Below are 8,018 nucleotides of genomic sequence, written 5' to 3'. Positions count from 1 at the left end.
AGAACTTCTATAATACTCAAACACGCAAGCCTAGTCCGGCACCATGAAACATTATTTTCTTTGCAAATTTTACCTGGCTTTACACTTAAGTTCTTCAAAAATTTTCGGGGTGTTACATTCTCCTCCGCTTAAGATCATTCGTCCTCGAATGAGGGTTCAAAACCTATTATTAACATCTTATGCAACTCAGTTTGTTTTATACCACATTCGAGCAGCCCCAAATTTGACTAACTCTCAAAATTTCCAAAACTTTCGCTAGAGTTTCCTTTGTAACTAGGACTATCCACCTGTCAGAGAGCCCCAGAAACACATCCTAACAACATATATGTATGCCAATGACGTAACATAATACAAAACAACACTAACTGTGGCCTCGCAAGTGGTATATGGTAATACCAGAAGGGAACACCCTTTACGCCAATTGTACAAATGATACATAACTCATAGAAAGCAGCTTTTAGAATTTCCATAGTTCACAACTTTGTAAATACATAGCTATTCAAACAAGTAAGGATACTTTTCTTCATTTCTTCCTCGGCCTTTCAAGTAACCTCTTCAACCTGTTGGTTTCTCTATAGCACTTAACGGGGGCAGTCTTAACTTCTGGACTTATCTAACAAGGATAGCAAATAGTTGCTCCTCATAATTCAATTATTCATTAACTCCACCTTCATACACATAGACACACGAAACACCGAGTACACAGAGGACAATAATAGGGGAAAAAAACCTCATACTCATAGTTTGGCCTATTTCCTTCAAGATTTCATAAGGCCTGATGTGACTACATATACTTTACCTTCCTTAACAATTCACATAATATATTCATAGAAAAATCTTTTAGAATAACCCGTTCACTTTCTTCCATTCTAAATCTCTATGCCGAATACCCAAAGTAAACCTTTGGCAACCTCCAACAATTTCTTTAAGATGTGCTAGCTTGAATATTACCATAAAACTTCCTATCCAATATATATGATCACGGAATGACGCTTCTTCTTTGACATGATTGAACCTTCAACCCCCACTGGTTTCTATAAATATAAACAACGAGGTTCGAGATTGGCTAAAATTATTCAAAAATCCATCAAGGTACTGAGAACGGTATTTCAGGAGGTTATATCCTAAGAAACATGAAGGTTACTACCAATAGTGCTGACATGGTTAATCATTGTGATGGTATCATTGATTCGACACATGAGGCATAGAGTTGCCTAGTAGGCATCGATAAAAAGGAATCTTTGCCACAAGCTTACGAGGATGAAAAAAAAGTTGAGCACTTGTGATATTATTATCATTCTGACAGCTTAACCCTTCACAATAGTTGATCCTATATGAGAGGACTAGAGATACGACGAATCTGTCTTTCAATTCAACATGCTCATGATATGTGTTAGAATCTGAAATATTCACAAGTGAAACCACATAGCTAGGATATCCTAATATTGGAGTTGAGGGACTTACTTGTTGTCCCTTGACTGTTGGGGCAGTGCCTTAGCTGGTGGCCCTTGACTCCGCACCCAAAACATTCATCCGTGCCATGTCGGCACACTCCCAAATGACACCTCCCACACTTAGGACATGAGGGCCTTGGCTGCAGCTGAGAATCCCCATTCGACTGGACTTGCTGATTAGACCCATGGTTGCCTTGGTTACTATGGCCCCACCGCTGCTGATTAGGCCCTGATGGTAGTGCTCTAGCTGAAGATTGAGCAATTGACTGCGCGTGTCTGGATGACACTCTCCTATGTAATGCCTTTCCACTATTACCCCCTCTGTATGAGCCACTAAAATTGTCCGTGGATCGGGTCTTTTTGTTATTATCTAGCTCTCTCTTTTTTTAAACTTTCGATCCTCTGTAGCTTGAGCAAACGCCACCATTTTTCCATAATTCATATCAGAATTCAAGGCAGCCATAGCGGCCTCATTAATTACCAAGGGACTAAGTCCTTGCATAAATCGGCGCACTCTAGCCTCCATAGTGGGCAACATGTAAATAGCATACTTAGGCAGGTGCGTGAATTTCATATGGTACTCCCATACACTCAGGCTACCTTGCCTCAGGCTCTCAAACTCAACGGCACGGGCTGCCTTAGTTTCAGCAGGCAAGAAGTGGTCAATGAAAGCATCAGTAAACTCACTCCACCTTGCCGGAGGACTCCCTTCTTCACGGGACTCCTCCCATAGTACAAACCAAGAATACGCCACCTCTTTCAGGCGGTAGGAGGCCAATTCCACTGCCTCTATTTCAGTAGCATGCATAACTCTGAGAGTTTTGTGCATCTCATCTCCTCTAGGTCAGTACCCGTGAACACTGGAGGATCCAACTGGAGAAACCCGTTCACCCTGGAACTAGTAGAATCCCCTAGCTGACTGGAAGAAGTGGGTGCAATATTTGACCTCTGGGAAGCTACTATTTGTGCCAACATCTGTATGGCTCCCCTAACATCAACATCAGAAACACCAGAATCGAAAGCTAGAGCTGGAGGTGGAACTGGAACACCAGTTGGAGGAACTGTTGCACCTTCAGTAGGTGTAGGGATAGGTGCAGTCTGATCAATTGTAGTAGAATTAGGCAGTGTACTAACTGGAGGAATATCCTCACTCCTTGGGTGCTCACCCGCATCATCAATTATATGATCAACTGCCACTCCTGGGGTGACATTGGCCCTTTGGCCAGTTCTTGCATTCTTTTTAGGCGCCATAAACTGAAAGTTAGAGTAAGGCACTAGTTAATGGAGGAACAATCTTACAATCAGCTTTACCACACAATCAAGAACATAAAAGAAGGGTATTATTTCTAAATGCCCATGTAGCATCCTAATTATAGATGTGGTCGACAACACACCGATAATAAAGACTCTACTAGACACGGCTCCGAGACATCCTAGGACACTTTAAAACCTTAGGCTATGATACCAAGTTTGTCACGCCCCAAAACCGAGGAGCGCGACCGGTGCTCAACCGAGTGAACCCGACCGAGCAAGCCTGTTAAATTCCTTCTACCCAAATTTAATTCATGAATAAAGACGAGATGTACTCCGTTAATCAAATTCTGAAGAGATTTCATTGACCGCTTCCATTTCATTCCCATTAACAACATCATTCAATATTTTCAAAATAGTATGAGTTTATAGATTTAATGAAAAGTATGTTGCCAAATACCAACAGTTCTAATCCAATTCCCAACATCAAATACCACCCACAACCTGTCTACGGAGCCTCTAAGTACAACTGAAGAGTAATATGGAAATGCCGGCAACAAGGCCCCCGGCTATACCTCAACCACAAAGTACATGAGAAACAAAAGATACATGACCCCGAAATGAAGTGGGGCTCACCAAATCGGCTGAAAGGAGTGCACTGCTATCACTGATCAATGCCACCTGCTGTAGAACCACTTGCATCCATTAAAGATGCAGCGCCCCCGGCAAAAGGGACGTTAGTACTGTCGAATAACACTAGTATGTATAGCTAGAAATCCTCTTTCAAAATAGAATGCTCATATGATCTATACGTGGAACACATAATATAATGTAATTGAAACAACCTGTACAAACAAGGACAACAAAAGGGGCACCTATTATCTGCATTAATAATGTGTCTCATTAGACCGTCCTTAGTGTTCACCTATCATATTATACACTTGTGTGTTTCATAGACCGTCCACAGTGTTTATTCATACCGTACATCTATACCTCTTATACACAATGCACCTATGCGTTTCTATAGACCGTCCACAGGATTTCATATCATAATGGATTTCATAACACAATGTACCTATGCGTTTCATAGACCATCCATAGGGTTTCATAACATAATGTACTTATGCATTTCATAGACCGTCCACAGGATTTCATAACACAATGTACCTATGCGTTTCATAGACCGTCCACAGGATTTCATAACACAATGCACCCATGCGTTTCATAGACCTTCCACAGGATTTCATAACACAATGTACCTATGCATTTCATAGACCGTCCACAGGATTTCATAACACAATGTACCTATGCGTTCATAGACCGTCCACAGGATTTCATATTATAATGTACCTATGCATTCATAGACCGTCAACAAGATTTCATTTCATAATGTACCTATGCGTTCATAGACCGTCCACAAGATTTTATAACATAATGTACCTATGCGTTCATAGACCGTCCACATGATTTCATAACACAATGTACCTATGCGTTTCAAAGACCGTCCATAGGGTTTCATAACACAATATACCTATGCGTTTCAAAGACCGTCCATAGGGTTTCATAACACAATATACCTATACGTTTCAAAGACCGTCCATAGGGTTTCATAACACAATATACCTATACGTTTCAAAGACCATCCATAGGGTTTCATAACACATTGGAAACAAAAGTACAAATACGTACATCTCATAACCTTTCACATCACATATCACCTAATCCGTACTTTCAACCACTTACAACATTATTATTTCATTGGCTCTCTTGGCCATACATATGATTCTTTATTCATGGCACAATGGCCGTATTTTATATTCCACACTTTCATTTCTTCCCTTTCATAGATCATCATCATAATTATCAACAAGTAGAATATTCCGGAAATCACAACTTTAAGTTCATTAGTAATGAAGGCTATAAACATAATCGATTTCTTTCCAATAAATGGAGTAAAATGATTGGCAATCGAAGCACAAATTATAATCATACATAATTTCCACTCACGAATGTGTAAGAATGCAAAGCACATTGAAAATTACTTACAAAGCATAGCATTAGCTAAAACAGCCACATATGGGCATCACTTGAGTTCATAAACTTTTAGCCGATTATATTGTCAAAGTAAATTTTGGAATAGTTGAGTCAAAGTTCGTTTCATAACCTTTATCACATTATTTCATTACAGCGGCACCATTGGCCACAAGTATACCTTTCACTATTGGCACATTGGCCACACTTTATATTCCCAATTCACCGATTTCACTTCCAACCATCTTTATAGGTTATCAACAATAAGACATTCCCAATCAAGACTTTAGGTACACATATGAGCAATTAAGAGTCTTAACAATATTGAGATTTTCTCATACAATTTGGCATACTAGCTTTTATTTGAAATACGATTCAAAGTCACAACATTTTAATACGCAACCCATACTTTGAAACTCACGGTAACATTATGGAATTCAATTCCAAGAGAGAAAGTTTAGCCAACATACCTCATTGAGCTTTCCTTAAATTACTACAACGTTCCGGAAATTCTAGCAATCCCAATCTATTTTGAGACATAACAAAATTTAACAACAATTAGGGAGATATTCATGGTCTCAACTCATTTGAGCATTTTATCAGACACTAGGTGTGCAATTTTAACCACAAGGTTCTCCTACAAGATTTTCTTCACTCCACAACCCAATCCTTACTTATTTCAGCTTAACAATCTTCCCACAATTCTCATTGGTACATGCATGTATAAATAATAATCCCATACCCATGAATCATACTCCTAATTAACCATCTTCTACCCAAATTCGAAATTGAAAACTAGGGTATGGAACCTTACCTCTTAGATGAAGAACTTGTGGGTTTTCCTTATTAATCTTCCAAGATTTGAGCAAGACTTGATGAATAATTAGCCTAGGGTTTTCCTCTCTCTAAAACACTCTCCCTTCTCTCTAAAACATCAGATTTTTGCTCAAAAATAACCCAAAGCGTGTATTTAAAGAAGTAGGGTCGGGTTTTAAAAAACAAAAATGAAGCTCCGGACAGGTTCTGCGGTCGCATATGCGACCGCATAATGGTTATGCAGACCGCATATCGGTCGCATAATTGGTGTCCAAAATGACCAAAAATCTGCCTGAGTCTGCGGTCACTATGCGGTCTGCATAACAGTTATGCGGTCGCATAGTACACCGCATAACAATTATGCGGTCGCATAGTCGACCGCATAACAATTATGCGGTCGCATAGTCGACCGCATAATTGCTTCTAACAGACCCAAATAACTGCGTCACTCTGCGGCCATTATGTGGTCCGTAGAGTGATTCTGCGGTCGCATAATGGACTGCAAAAATGCACAGTTCCGCCAAAAATATTCCATTACTTTCCCGTGCATTGTTCAACCCAAAAAGTCTGAGCCGCGGCTAGCTTGCTCGCCGCGAAGAACTTCTATAATCCTCAAACACGCAAGCCTAGTCCGGCACCATGAAATATTATTTTCTTTGCAAATTTTACGGGCTTTACACTTAAGTTCTTCAAAATTTTCCGGGGTGTTACAGATATTCGATGGACCATTAGCAGTATGCTTGGGTCTAGGAGATACCGATTACATCCTACGTGAGGTGCACGAGGGCACTTATGGGAATCATTTCGGCGCCGATCCATTAGTCCGAAAAATAATCAGAGCAAGGTATTATTGGATCGATATGGGCAAAGATGCGAAAGAATTTGTTCGAAAATGTGACAAATGTCAAAGGTTTGCACCAATGATCCATCAACCTGGAGAGAAACTTCATTCAGTCCTATCCCCATGGCCATTCATGAAATGGCGAATGGATATCGTCGGCCCTCTGCCATCGACCCCAGGTAAAGCCAAATTCATTTTATTTATGACTGACTATTTCTCTGAATGGGTTGAAGTGCAGGCATTCGAGAAAATAAGAGAGAGAGAAGTTATAGACTTTATCTGGGATTATATCGTATGTCGATTCGGGATACCCGCCGAAATAGTATGTGACAATGGGAAATAATTTGTTGGCAGCAAAGTGACGAAATTCTTCGAAGATCACAAAATAAGAAGGATATTGTCAACACCATACCACCCCAGTGGGAACGGACAAGCCGAATCAACAAACAGAACTATCATTCAAAACCTAAAGAAGAGGTTGAATGATGCTAAAGTAAAGTGGAGAGAAATCCTACCCGAAGTCATTTGGGCATATCGAACAACGTCAAAATCTAGTACAGGGGAAACCCTGTTCTCCTTAGTATATGGGTCTGAAGCATTGATACCAGTCGAAGTCGGCGAACCCAGTGCCAGATTTTGATACATGACAGAAGAATCAAATAATGAGGCTATGAACACTAGCCTCGAATTATCGGACGAAAAACGAGAAGCTGCTCTCGTCCAACTGGCCGCCCAAAAGCAACGAATCGAAAGATACTATAATCGAAGAACCAAGCTCCGCCATTTTAAGCCCGGGGACTTAGTGCTAAGGAAAGTCACCCTGAATACCTGAAATCCGAACGAAGGAAAACTAGGATTGAACTGGGAAGGACCATAACAGGTCCTCGAGAACGTCGAAAAGGGATCATACAAGCTCGGCATTATAAACGGCAAACAACTATCAAGCAATTGGAATGTGTCACATCTAAAACGATACTACTGCTAAGGTACGACCCCTCCATATTCATTTACATTTCAAAACTGACCCCTGCAGAAGTCCGATCAGGAGCTAAGATGGATCCTTCAATACGAAGCCATAGATCTGAAAGCACGCGTTGCACTCTTTTTCCCTTAGACCGGTTTTATCCCAAATGGGTTTTTCGGCAAGGTTTTTAATGAGGCAACCAATGATCGTGCTGCACTTACAACAGTATCCGAGGCCTCTTTATAATCAACCTCGAATACTGGGGGGGGGCATTAGCCCTCAAATATATCAAGTTCAGATGCAAGAAAGTTATTTCGCAACAACAGGGTTCCAATAGGAAAAGTTGTAAGAGCCAAATGGTCAAAACGAACCATGATCATGTAGTTGGCTACCTTAACTCGAGTTCGAGAAATCATTCTCACTCGACTGTAAAGCCTAACGGCTACATTAATTCGAGTTCCAGCGAACGCTCACTCGACCATAAAGCCTAAGGGATACCTTAGTTCGAGTTCGATAAATCATTCTCACTCGACTGTAAAGCCTAAGGGCTACATTAATTCGAGTTCGAGCGAACACTCACTCGACTAAAAAGCCTAAGGGCTATCTTAGTTCGAGTTCGAGCAAACACTCACTCGACCATAAAGCCTAAGGGCTACCTTAG

This window comes from Nicotiana tabacum, chromosome 4, assembly GCF_000715075.1.
Source record: "Nicotiana tabacum cultivar K326 chromosome 4, ASM71507v2, whole genome shotgun sequence".
NCBI lineage: Eukaryota > Viridiplantae > Streptophyta > Magnoliopsida > Solanales > Solanaceae > Nicotiana > Nicotiana tabacum.
This window is presented reverse-complemented; position numbering follows the sequence as displayed.